This window comes from Mirounga leonina, unplaced genomic scaffold, assembly GCF_011800145.1.
Source record: "Mirounga leonina isolate KUSES-001 unplaced genomic scaffold, KU_Mleo_1.0 Mir_115, whole genome shotgun sequence".
Taxonomy (NCBI): Eukaryota; Metazoa; Chordata; class Mammalia; order Carnivora; family Phocidae; genus Mirounga; species Mirounga leonina.
This window is the reverse complement of record NW_023270268.1, coordinates 7,440,112-7,454,507: the sequence shown is the minus strand read 5'-3', so window position 1 is coordinate 7,454,507 and position 14,396 is coordinate 7,440,112.

The following is a 14,396-nucleotide window of genomic DNA, read 5'->3' as shown; positions in this document are numbered from 1 at the left end:
CTTATTTAAATTCAATTAATTAGCATATAATGTATTATTTGTTTCAGGGGTACAGGACTGCAATTCATCAGTCTTATATAATACCCTGTGCTCATTACAACACATGCCCTCCCCAGTGTCCATCACCCAGTTACCCCATGCCTCCACCCCCATCCCCTCCAGCAACCAGAGACTCCTTTTCTTAATGGGAGAAGGGTCAGAGAATTTCTGGATATGTTTTTAAACCATCAGGCTTCCATATCCAAAAATAATGGATTTAGGAACAAAGGGCTATTAAATTTTTTTAACTGCCAGTCTTTGAGATTCTGGGTTTTGATTGTTTAGAGGTCTGTTACCAAAGAAAGGAATTCTCCCAACAAAAGCTGAGCAATGGTTCCATTGATTTGGGGATGAGACTACCATCTAACCATTTTGTGTGTCTTGAGTCACTGGATAGGCAAGAGAAGGAAAAGGAGAAGAGCAAGGTTATGGTATTGGCTGGAGTGATTCACCCTGATCATCAAGCAGAAATAGGTTTGCGATTATACCTTTAAACAGATAGTTCTATCAAATACACAGATCCCTTAGCAATGAAGGTACTGGCTGAAGGTAAAGGGAACACAGATTGGCTGGTGGAGAAAGGAAGTCACTAAGAGTGGTGCAGTCCTAATGATCAGGGGAAGAAATGAGAGCTGGCATCTTTACTTGTATCTCCTTTCTTGAAGAGTATCATGTGCACTTTTATGTGTTTTAATTTTTGTTTTCTTTCTTTGCCCTCTACTTCACTATTGTATGTGGGGTGTGCTACTCTTGGTGAACTTCATTAGTTAGCCTATAAATTGCAAAGGACTGGATATCTACTAGAGGTTCTGGACTTAGAAATGGATAGATGGATGTGGTAACTGATGAAACATTGGCTGACTTTCTTGGAGGGTGATAGAGTGAGTGCATCTTTGTATGAAGGCTATTTGCAACATTTTAAGTGGCAACTTTTTTTGAAGTATAAGCATTGAAAGCAGTGGTTGTATCAGTGTTGGGCAGCCAAAGGGATGACTTTGAGTTAGACTTTTTTTTTTTAAAGATTTTATTTAGGGGCACCTGGGTGGCTCAGTCGTTAAGCGTCTGCCTTCAGCTCAGGTCATGATCCCAGGGTCCTGGGATCGAGCACCACGTCGGGCTCCCTGCTCTGTGGGAAGCCTGCTTCTCCCTCTCACGCTCCCCCTGCTTGTGTTCCCTCTCTCGCTGTGTCTCTGTCAAATAAATAAATAAAATCTTTTAAAAAAAACTTTTTTTAAAAAAGATTTTATTTATTTATTTGACAGAAAGAGAGACAGTGAGAGAGGGAACACAAGCAGGGGGAGCGGGAGAGGGAGAAGCAGGCTTCCTGCTGAGCAGGGAGCCCGATACAGGGCTCGATCCCAGGACCCTGGGATCATGACCTGAGCCGAAGGCAGATGCTTAATGCCTGAGCCACACAGGCGCCCCTGAATTAGACATTTTTGTGGTTTTATTTTCTGTTGTCCACCATTTGAGTTCTCTTCCTGTGTTTGGGGAATTACCCACCATGTGTCTTGGTGGTGATGAGCACTGCTTACAGAAAATGAGAAAGACAGTAACTCACTTTTTCTAGCCTTCTTACAGCGAGAGTATAGGCATGTGACCTCAGCTTGCTCAATGAAATGACATCTTGAACTGCAACTTAATGAGAAACTCTGAGCCAGCACATTCAATTAAACTGTTCCCAAATTCCTGATCTACAGAAACTGTGTGAGATAGTAAGTGTTTATTGTTTTAGGTACCTTCCTTTTGGGATGATTTGTTACACAGTAATAGATAACTGATACAACCCTCTCTCCTCCATAAGGAGGGGAGATGTCACAGCATCTTCATAGCTCTGCAAAGATATTCTCATCCTCAGCCTCTGCAATTGCTCTTTCATTCTTTGTCTTCTCTGGTGTAACTGCCAGGAGGCTTATCCTGGCAGAATTCCTTCATCAATCTCTTAGCACTCCCTGCATGGGCAGATTGGCATCTTTATTCAAAACGTAAGAAGGCTTGACACCTATTATATTGTTCTCAGATTTTGAGACCTCTGCCTTTAGAATCCTGAAAAAAAATCCACACACATGTTAAATAAAAATGCAGTAAATATAAAAAGCAAATTAGAGTTCTAGAAGAGTTCTACTTCCAAATAAACCAGATATGTTCTTATTTAGTCTTTCTCTGGAGGTTGATCCTTCCAGTTACTCATATTCAGTTTATTTGTACAATGGAATAACAAGGGTACCTATCTCATGTGGTTCTTATGAAGGTAAATGAGATAATCTTAGCACAGTAGCTCGTATGTAGGAACTGTTCAGTATATTTTAGGTATCATTTTTAATCAACACCTTGCTCAGGGAACATTGCTGAGGTGCTATATTTTCCTAGGGTAGATTATCTCAGAAGTTTTATGTAATGTAGGCTCTATCACCTTTCAAAGTTTTCAAACCAACTTGAAATTTCATACCTTTTGGTCTTGCCTCCTCTCTTGTTCTCAATGGCCTGGAAAAAGATCTGTGAAATGATAAGGCCTTTTTACAGTTTATCCTCATGCTTAAATGCATGTTTTCCGGCTCAATGATCAATCCATTTATTGAACAAAGTGAAGGTAACCAGGTATATTTTTGTACCATACCCCAGATTTGCCATCACCAGGGGGAGACATAAATGTTGTCATGTTTTGTCTTAGTTGTTTAAGAGGAATTAGTAAGTTTTGAAAATTTGTTTACAAACATGAAACCCTATGGAGACTTGGTTTGCAACTACTACCATTTGCTAGTACCTAATGCATTAATTTGGATATTTGAAAAATGAATTTTAAAAAGTATCAAATTGGGGTGCCTGGGTGGCTCAGTTGGTTGAGCGTGTGTGTCTTCAGCTCAGGTCATGCATGATCCCTGATCCTGGGATAGAGTCCTGCATCAGGCTCTGTGCTCAGCGGGGAGTCTGCTTCTCCCTCTCCCTCTGCCACTCCCCCTGCTTGTGCGCTCTCGCTCATGCTCTCTCTCAAATAAATAAGTAAAATCCTTAAAAACAATTTAAAAAGTGTCAAATTTTAAGCCTCACGCAGATGTGCTAAATAAACTTGTTAATGTAAATCTGCCATGATACCAATCAGAAACATGGAAAAATTGAGCTGCATGCATTTTCTTATAACTCTTTAATGATTCTCTACTAAGAAGAATGTTTGATATATAATAGAGTACCACATCATAACTACATAAGTATGGATAAGTAAATCAATTTTATATAAGTAAATATAGAGACTCAGAATGCTTAAGATGTTTACATCAAAAATTGTGTGCTATTTTATGTCTTGTCAGTAACTCCTCGGGTTTAAATGTGGCCTTAGAAGGCGTGGTACTAAATGACTCATCATTCAACAGTTCACTTATTTCTGAACACACTGGGGGAAAAACAGCCTTTGGTTCTTTTTATTTCTTTCTGTCTATATTTTGTACATGCCAATGTTAGAAATATACACCAGTCTCCATCCAGCTTCCCATATACATTCCACTTCCATCCAGCTTCCCACTGGAGGGCAGTAGAGAATCATCCAGATCATCCCTGATTTTGGCCCTCACTGGCTGTAAGGTGACAAAATCAAACCTTAAAATGGATTTCCTACTGCTAAAATGTCATAATCAAAGTACATTTTTAGGAAATCTATTTGTTCCCATAAACAGCCATAATTGATTATGAAAATAAAAGAAAATATAGCAAAAGTTATGCATTTACAAGCCCTACTAAGTGGAAGAACAAAATTAAAACTACATCACAAATGTACTTTTTTTGTGGTGGGACTTTTGTACATTAGCTGACTGGCTGAAACTTCCCAAAATGCTAGTCCTAAAAAGTACTTTGGGTATGAATCTTACTCTTATATGTGATATATATAAATATATCATATGAGATTATTAAAATTATATTAAGTATAATTTTGAGCCCTCAGCCAGCCAAAATGATGGTAAAGTCTACCTCAGTCATTGCTTAGACTCCCCTAGCCACCCTGATCCATGATAAGTCACCCATAGATTTTGGGAGTCACCCATAGATACCCAGAGGCATCAGTAGTCCCAGGCCAGAGTGGTTAGGGCTGAGATGCCCAGTGTCATTTGAAAGTGACCAGGCCTCTGGTCTTTTCCTGCACTGGGACTGGGATTTTTTTGTTACAGTTGGAAATCCCAGTGCCTCAATCCCTGCCTCCCTAAAATCATTAGCCATCATTGATCAGTTTCTGTCACTGTTCAGAGGAAAAATTTTCCTTTACCCTTCAAGATTCTTTTGGCTGGCTGAATTCAATTGACATGCGGCAGATTAACAGGAAAAAATTAAATTTGTTACATACATAGGTGGACTCATAAGAATATGAGACCCACAGTCAGTCAGGCAATTGAGGCTTATCTAGAGCTAAGGAGAAGGGGGTAGTGGTCTGGGACTTCATGAGGAAGGAAGATAAATCATAGGAAGATGAAAAAGATAAATGTTTGCTGGACCATCCAGAAACAACGGACATAGAATTTACACAAACAGACTTTGCTACCTTTTGCCCTACCACCCCTAATTCATATTATGCTGTAGTTATCTATGGTGATTACTCCCTTCCTGGAGCAGGTCCTTTATGTAAATTCTTATAGGCAGTCAGGGGGAAGGGCAAAGCTTCTTCCTGAGCCTTTTGTTTCTTAAAAAGTAATCAGCCTAAAATAATCCACATGCCAAAGACACATTTTGGGATGGCAGATTTTGCTCCCCTGCAGTCACCATCCTGGATGCTTTTAACAGTGGCCGTAGGTCGTCACCCCTGGCAGAACCTCTTCTCCTGATTTCATTGACTTCTCTACCCTCCAAAGAGAATGGATTTTTCCTCTGCACACCCTTTCCCACCAAGTTTAACCTCTTCAGTGAGTCCAGACTTTCACTAAAGGAAAGACCGGAGGTAGTCTTTAGGCTTAAGGCCCACTAAGCACTGTGAACTGGCAACCATCAGCAGAAGGTAGGGGAGGATGGAAAATTGCAGCAAAAACAAAATGCAGTCTAATGTCTTAACAAATTATCCTCCACAGAAGCTGGCACTGGAGACTATTCTTTTCCTAGTAATCTCCCTATGGAAACCACAGGCATTCTTCATGCCTCTAAGCACCTTCAGACTGCATTCAAAATTAGGGTGGTGAGTCTGGAAATCTTTCTTTGCTAATTTGTTGTACATGAATGCCTGTAGAAGCCTTTGAATGGTAAATGCTGTGGGAGGGGCAGTTTCCATGGTGACTTTTCAATGCACCCTTTTTCTTGCACTTCAATTAGATCTTCATTGCTGAGGGACTGTGAATGAGAAGGTGAAGACTCAGTCACATCTGGGGGGCAGGAGGTGTGAGAGACACAGCCTTTCTAGATGCAGGTACATTCTGAACCCACTGAGTTATACTACTTGCCTGGCCCCATCTCTTCACCGTGGCCCTGGCCCCACTGTGGGAAAAGATGTTTGCAACACCCATGACAGAGGGCCAATTTCCTTAATATCCAAAGAGAGCTTACAAGTTAATATGAACAATACCAAAACAATAGAAAAAAATGGGCAAAGGACAAATAGGCAGCTTACAGAGAAAGAAAATTGATGGCTTACATTGTATGAAAATATGCCAATCTAATTCATAATGAAAGAAATATTTAAGTAAGATTCCATTTTTCACCTAACAGACTGGAAAAGATCTAAAGGTTTGATAATGTGTTGTGTTCAGAGAATATGAAAAACCATCATTTTATACACTCTTAGTGGGAGGATAAATTGTATAATTTCTTCGGAGAGTGATTTAGCCCTTCTAGAAAGTCATCCTACAAGTGTAATTACATTTGACTTAAAAACACAAATAAAAGCATATTTATCAAAGCCTTATTGAAGCAAATGACTGGAACAGATTAAATGAGTTACTGATACATCCAGACAGTTACTCACACAGGGCAATGAGAGATAAAAATAAAGTTGGATTTTCCTCACATCCCATGAGTTGTACGTTCAACCAATTGGCTAAACACTGTTAAAGGATAATTCTCAAAAAAATAAAAATCATGACTCTCATGCAGATATAAAATGAACACGTGCTGCAGATTTTATTTGCTCATAATGAAGGAACTAGGCAGATCTCATTACTGGATCAAAGGAGAAGTCAAAGAAGGACAAATTCCTGTGGAGTAAAGGAATGTTGAAATGAATGAGCAAAATGGGGGCAAAACTGGTTTTTCCACGGGTGGGGGAGCTTGTCCCTGCACTTGCTGGAATTGATTTGCATGTTGATAGACAGGAATTACTTCGCATTTTTTTTTTTAAAGATTTTATTATTTATTTATTTGACAGAGAGAGACACAGTGAGAGCAGGAACACAAGCAGGGGGAGTGGGAGAGGGAGAAGCAGGCTTCCCGCTGAGCAGGGAGCCCGATGTGGGACTAGATCCCAGGACCCTGGGATCATGACCTGAGCCAAAGGCAGGTGCTTAACAACTGAGCCACCCAGGCGCCCTACTTTGCATTGTTATCTGTAATTTACAGAGTTGTAAAATAGCTCTCAGAAACAGCACAGTTTCCACTGTAGCTATTTGCTGTACAAGATTTAAGTGATTTAAATGATAAATGCAAGGAGTCTAACAAAGTGTAAAACAGAGTGTAAAATTGGGGTCCCAATTATATTCAGAAAAAGACATTCAGGTATATGCATATGTATATATATATATGCACATGTGTATATATTATATATATTAAATATATATATATATATTCCTCAACGGAGACAGAAGAAATTGGTAATTGTGGCTGGCACTCAGGAAAGGGATTGAAAGTTAGGAATTTGAGGTGAAAAAAATCTTTTTTCACTGTACTCCTTTATATATTGCTTGATTTTTTTTTCTTTGCTTTTGCCAAGAGCATGTGTTATTTTTCCAAGGCAATCTTTCATAAACAAATAATAAAGCAATGGCATCTATAAATCAAGCATCACAGGAAATACAAGGAGAAATGGATAGAAATGTAATACTCAAGGGAGGGGAGTCCTTCACAAACCTCTTTCAGGTTTTGTTCATTGAGCAGACAAAAAATAAAGCTATGGAAAGCAGTTTTCAACATGGATTGCATATTAAGAACAATTAGGGGGTTTCTTTAGAAAAGCTTTTTTATTTCAAACCTATGCAAAAGTAAACAGACTGGCCTAATGAACCCAGGGGACCTGCCACCCCAGCATTGACAATTTTACCAAGTCATGGCCAGCTAAGTCTCTACCCCTTTTCCCCCTTTCCATACTATATTGAAGCAATCCCAGAAACCATATCCTTTAATATATAAACATTTTGGGGCGCCTGGGTGGCTCAGTTGGTTAAGCGACTGCCTTCAGCTCAGGTCATGATCCCAGGGTCCTGGGATCGAGTCCCACATCGGGCTCCCTGCTCTGCGGGGAGCCTGCTTCTCCCTCTCCCACTCCCCCTGTTTGTGTTCCCTCTCTCGCTGTGTCTCTCTCTGTCAAATAAATAAATAAAATCTTTAAAAAATATATATATATATATAAACATTTTGTCCAGTAAGTAGCTCTAAAATATAAGGAATCTTTTAAAAACATAACCACAATACCATCATCACTTTTTTAAAATTAAAAATTCGTAAGCACAATATCATTGTCACACCTGAAAAATAAACAGCAATTCTTTAACTTCATCAAAGATTCAGTTTTAAAATCTCTCATTGTTTTATAAATGTCATTAAAAAAAACAAGTTTTGTTTGAATTAGGACCTGAATAAGGTTTACACATTTTAATTAGTTGGTGTGTCTCTCAAGTCTTTTATTGTAATCTATACATTATCTTGGTGGGGGGCGGGGGGGGGAGGCGTCTTCTAGAAACTATTGTTGTCCAAGCTTCATCCTGACAGTGTTGAATTTTACCTGAGCCCTATGCTCCTGGAAAACAGTGACAGTTTAGAAACACACATACACACACACAGAACCTCTTTTGTGTTCTGGAAAAGAATTACTGCAAAGAACCATCCTTTCCCATATGACTTAGGTAAGACTCACATGGCGAGACATGTTTACCTATGGCAAGACTAAGCACAGACCCTCTAAGTTCCCACCCGTGGCCTCATAAATGATAAGCTGAACTGCTTGTTCCCACTGACCAATCAGAAAAAAATTCTTGTTAACCAAACTTTGGTTAAGATTCTTTCCTTCTCCCAAGTCCCTGAGCTTTGACCCACCCCCAGCCTGAACCAACACATAACTCCTCCTTAACAATCTCTCCTTGTTAGGAGTTAGTTGGACAGTTAGGTAGTCAGGGCCAGGGTCCCCAACAAGAAAATATGGAGTCAGGACAGCTAAAATAAAACAGCACTAACATCCTGTTTTGCAGCTTAGGTAGGAGCGCACTAGCATTCTGCTTTGCAGCCTTTGCAGAAATGACTTCTGCAAAACATCCTAAAATAAGGCAATAATCCACAAAGCGTTTGTCACTATCACGGGCAAGGGACAGTTAAGACATAAGCCCCCAGATGTCAGCAAAAAAACCCCATCAGCATGATGACATTAACCTAATAGGTAGATATGTGACCAAAGCCCTCATTAGCCTGACTCAGTACACCTTGATTGCTTAAGATAGTTCCACAAAAGAGCTCATAAAAACCCCTAAACTTAGAAACTCCAGGGGCAACCCATTTGGGCCCCACTCCCCCTCCGGGAGGTTTGTACTATTGCTCAGTAAACTTTGCTCTGCTGCCCACCACTCTTCTGGTCTACCTCTTCATTCTTCGAAGTGGCGTGACCAAGAACCGCGGGCACTAAAGGCAGAGAATTCCTGCTCAGGGGAAACATTCTCTGATCTACTCTTCCATTAGGTCACTCTTTCATCCCACTTCCCCACACCTAGGCCCCCCCCCCACTTCTAGTCTTGTTTATTCTTCTCTATAAAAGAAAAACTCTTCTTGTCTAACCTTCGAGATCTTATGGTCAGAGCTTCTCTTTGCAGCAGCAGTCCCTCTCACCTGCTTTGCATTAATCTTTTCCAATAGTCTCTTCTTACTAAATCTGGATTTGTTTTTTATTTGACAATGCCTAGAAATTTTGATGTACTTATCTCCAGTTGATTATAATATGAAATGAGATTTGAGAACCACTGCTTAGTGGATGTAAACTGTACAATTACTAGGATAATCTAATACATATATATCTGTGTTAGTCTGTATTCCTCCAGAAAACAGATTTTGAGGTGAGGTCTTGTGCAGATAGTTTATTTAGGAGGTAATCTCAGGAAGCACAGGAAAAAGAGCAGGGACAGTGAGCCAGGAAGGAGGAAAGCCCCGTCTACAATGCATAATGGGCAGGTTTCACCTGTGGGTAACCAAAGCCCAGTTCCTCTGGGAGATTCTTTGAGGAACATGTAGAATGTATCTTAGATATGACCTCTATAGGGACAGCAAAGCTGGGGTATTTACCTATTTTCCCCTTTCCTTCACTGGTTGAGAATTGTCTCCAAGGGTTTTAAGTCCCAAACGTTGCTGGCCACCTTCAAGCAGAGAAGAGATGTTTATGTTTTTGAGGGGACTGTCAGCACATTGTCCTTTGCAGCTGCAGGCAAACTCAGAGGGAACCCAAGGCGATATGGAGCTGGGATCAAGAGCATGTGCTACTGTATTGAACTTTATACCTAAAGAGAATACCCTTTTTCATTTCTTGCAAGTGCCAGTTGAACAGCAAAAGTTGACCACAGAAATTCCCTGTAAGTTTCCCAAATAGAAATTTTAACTAAGATTTGTTGAATACTTACTATGTGCTAAAGGATTTACATGTATTACCTTAATTTAACTCTCAGGACAAACACCTGAAATAGGTATGATTATTATCTCAATTTTACAAATGAAAAAATTGAGCCTTAGTTTAAATACTCTGCCCAAGGTCATATAGCCAGGAAAGACAGAGCAGGGATTTAAATCTTAGCTTTCTGACTCAAGAACGCAGCTGCTAACCACTATGGGGTATGCTTCCTCACAGCCTTTAATCATAATGTGGGAAAACTACAAGTTAGTTAATGTTAGAAATTATTAGAAATGTTAGTTATGTTAGAATAATATTAGAAATGCTAGTTAATGTTAGAAAAAACAATGGTATAATGATCCAACAATAAATACTCCCATCATTTGGGGATTTAAAAAATTTCTGTATAGAGAAAATGAAAGCACCAATAAGAAAAACCCTGTATGGCCAAATTTATGAGTTCTGGTTAAAGCTGTGATGGGGGAAAAAGAATATCATTATAAGTAAGAGTGACATTATATGAATTAAACATTCTATGCAAAAGGTTAGGAAAAGAATAAATCAATGTTGGATATGTAAGGAGCTAATAAAAATAACAATAGAGAGGACTTCCAATTCAGCTCAAGATAGAGTAACAGGAATTGGATGTACCCTCCCCGCTGGACAACCAAAAAGCAAAACATGTAAAACAGGGATTGTCAAGACACTCAATATCAGGAAACAAAGGACTAGTGATCTCTGACAAGAAACAAGGTGAGCCCCACCTTGAGAGAGTTTCCAGGCCTTGGTGCAGGAAGGGGAACCCAGGCAGAGCCCAGCAGACTCCATTAGTTGAGGAGGAGCTGAGAGTCTGGAGGAGAATAAGAAAGCTGGAGTTCTCAGGATGGGCTGAGAGAACTACCCACGGAGAGAAACCCAGAGACCTGTAGAGCACTCTCAAGTATTCCGCAGAATACAGGTCAGTGAATGCATATAAGGAAACAACCTGAGATGGGTGCCTGGGTGACTTAGTGGGTTAAGCATCTGCCTTCGGCTCAGGTCATAATCCCTGGGTCCTGGGATGGAGCCCCATGTCGGGTTCCCTGCTCAGTGGGGGGCCTGCTTCTCTCTCTCCCTCTGCCACTCCCCCTGCTTGTGTTCTCTCTCTCTGTGTCAAATAAATAAATGAAATCTAAAAAAAAAAAAGGAAAAAAAAGAAAATTTCCCAAACTTGATGGAAACTATAAATAAATAAATAAATACATACATATATACACATATATATGTATATGAAACTTCACAAATACTCAAGCATAAGAAGTGTGAAGAAAACAACCTAGAGGCCCATCATAATCAAATTCATTAAAACCAGTGATAAAGAGAGAATCTTAAAAATAGCCTGAGAAAAAAGGCATGCTATGAATGGAGGAACAAGAGTAAGGATGACTTCAGATTTCTTGTTGTAAACAATGCAAGTGAGAAGATAATTGAGCAATATCTTTAAAGTACTAAAAGAAAAAAAACCCCTGTCAAACTAGAATTCTATACCCAATAAGTATATCTTTCAAAAATGAAGGTGAAATAAGGTGAAAGATGTTAGACTTAACAAAGGCTGAAAGAATTAATCCTTATGACATCACACACAATAGGATATATTAAAGGATGTCCTTCAGGCAGGAGGAAAATGATGCCAGATAGAAATCTGGATCTATACAAGGGAATAAAGACTACTAGATATGGGATCCTTTTTTTTTTTTTAAGTAGGCTCCATGCCCAGTGTGGGGTTCAAAGTCACACCCCTGAGATCAAGAGTCACATGCTCTATCAACTGAGCTCGCCAGGCACCCTGAAATGGGATCCTTTTAATGCTTAATTTGTATGCATATCTCTGAGCTGAGTGTTTGCACAGGCAATGCCTCATACTTGCAGTTTTCTCAGGAGGATTATCCTTGAACAACTGAGGTTATCTTTTTTTTTTTTTAAGATTTATTTATTTATTTGACAGAGACAGCAAGAGAGGGAACACAAGCAGGAGAAGTGGGAGAGGGAGAAGCAGGCTTCCCACTGAGCAGGGAGCCCAATGCAGGGCTCAATGCCAGGACCTCGGGATCATGACCTGAGACAAAGGCAATCGCTTAACGACTGAGCCACCCGGGCACCCCCAACTGTTATCTTAACCAGAGGTGCCTGGGAGTTATGCTGCTTCTCTGTCTTGGCAGTGCATAGTCAATGACTGACCGAGGTGGGGATGCAGAAGCACTTGGCGCAAGGTGGGACACATTCTGTGGTACAGTTTATCCTCCAGACCTCCCTGTGGGATCAGAATGAAGCTGGACTTCACTTGAAACCCCATTCTTGCTTACTTCTTTTCCCGTCCCTACTCTGCTTCCCTCATTGCCTTATCACATTCTCCTGAGAGTGCTTGAAAAATAAATCACATACATATGAACCTCTGTCTCAGGCTCTATTCTGGGGAACCTGATTTAGGAGAGGCAAAGAGTATAAAGATATTTGTAACCAATGTAAATACTGACCAAAAGGTCTCCATATTAGGGGAGCCTTACAACAATGAAGTGGATGAGATAACTATCCTGTCGATATAAGTGAGTTCTCTTTTTTCAACCGCCCTGTTGCTCACTCAGGGGTTCATGAATAAAGTGGCCATGACATCAGAAATGCAGGCCATACCACAGCTTAACAACATGGACATTTTCGCACTAAGATTAATCTGGCTGTTGCTACTGTTGAGCACACAATATGCCAACAGCAGTGCTGAGCCCCTCATATGGCATCATTCCCTTGAGGGACCAGCCAGCCCCACCTGGTGGTAGGTCGGTTACATTGGAGCCCTCCCATCATTAAGTAGGAACCAATTTGTCCTCACTGATTGTTTTCTGAATATGGATTATTTCTCTCTGTCCATTAGCTTCTGCCAGCACCCTTGTCCGTGGATTTATGGCATTCCTATTCACCCTCAAGGTATTCCATACAACATTGCTTCCAATCAAGGAACACATTTTACCATAAGTATAAGCAGCAAGAGATTCAACTAGTCTTATCATGTGTCCCCAAATCCAGAAGCAGCTGGTCTTACAAAATGTGGGAATGGTCTGCTGAAGACTCAATTATGGTACCAGCTGGGAGACAGCACCTTACCAAATTGGAGTGTTGTTTTATGGGTTATGATTTGAACCAACTGTTAATACATGTTGCATTTTCTTTCATGGCAAGAGCACACTGGTTGAGAGGAGCTTCTCACAAGTAATAACACTTGCAAGAGTTTGGCTTCTCATTTCTGTAAACTTAGCTCTTCTCATCTAGAAGTCTTAATTCCCAAGAGTAGAATGTTTCCACTAGGATACACAACAATGGTTCCATTGATGTGAAGGTATCTACACAGTGGAGACACATAAGACTATGTCTGGAATTGTGATTCATTGGGATGCTTCTTCTTCTTCTTCTACTTTTTTTTTTTTTAAGTAAGCTCCATGCCCAGTATGGAGCCCAACACAGGGCTTGAACCCACAACCATGAGACTGAGACCTAAGCTGAGTTAAGGGTTGGAAACTTAGCCAACTGAGCCACCCAGGCTCCCCTCATTGGGATGCTTCTTAATACTTGCATGTTCAATAGGAAAAGTCAGTATGGGGGAAAGGGATAATAGCAACCCCAAAAGGCAGGATGATTAAGGACTAAAGCCCATTAGGAATGAAAGTCGGTGTCCCCTCACTAGGTAAAGAATTCCAAGCAGCCAAGATTCTGAATGAAGTCAAGAGTAACATGGAATAGGTAGAGGGAGAAGGATATGATAAATATCAGTTATGGCCTTGTGATCAGTTACGAAGTTGAGAACTAAGGCTGCTATATTATGTATATTTTAATGAGTGATTTCAACACCTCCTTCCTTTCCCTCTCATTTTGCATAAAGAGTTTTGGCAGCACTTAACTTTATAATTTAATTACATGGCAACCAGGTTATGAGGAGTCACACTCAGACCCGTTGGTGCTGCATATCCCTTGGAGATCCTAGACTTGATATGGACAACATGGTAAATGGAATTGTGTTTCCCCTTGTTGGGGAGAGGGTGAGAGCATCTTCATTTGTAGGATACATCTTCTGCCTGCCATTTTATTGTGTTGGTCTCAGCCTATTCATAGTGATGCTGTTGGCTAGGAATGCCTGAGGCACTTGTCCAGACCTGTATTACTCTTAGCAAGACCCCACAGACATTTCCTCACCAGGGCCAGTGTGGTGGCTGGATTAACCCCTGTGATTTTTATTATGATTTTGGATGTATTTTAGCAAGAAATTATCAGAGAAATTTGAGGAACAAGATTTATTACTCACAAGTCCTGGAGGATACACAGCATGCTGGAGGGCCATATAGTGAGGTCAAGGGTAAAGGGAGAGGGGGGTAAAGGGAGAGAGAGAAAGGACCTAGGGTTCTGCCTTTATTAGGGTCCAAGGGTGGGGTATCTGGGGTTTCACTGGTTCATTCCTCATTGGCTAATCTAAAGCTTAAGAGTGGGAATTAGGACATGGGAAGGGAGAAGTGGGTTCATTCGAGTGATCAGTTGTCTAGGTTACCCAGGGCTTTCTGAAAGAGGAAACTTCATG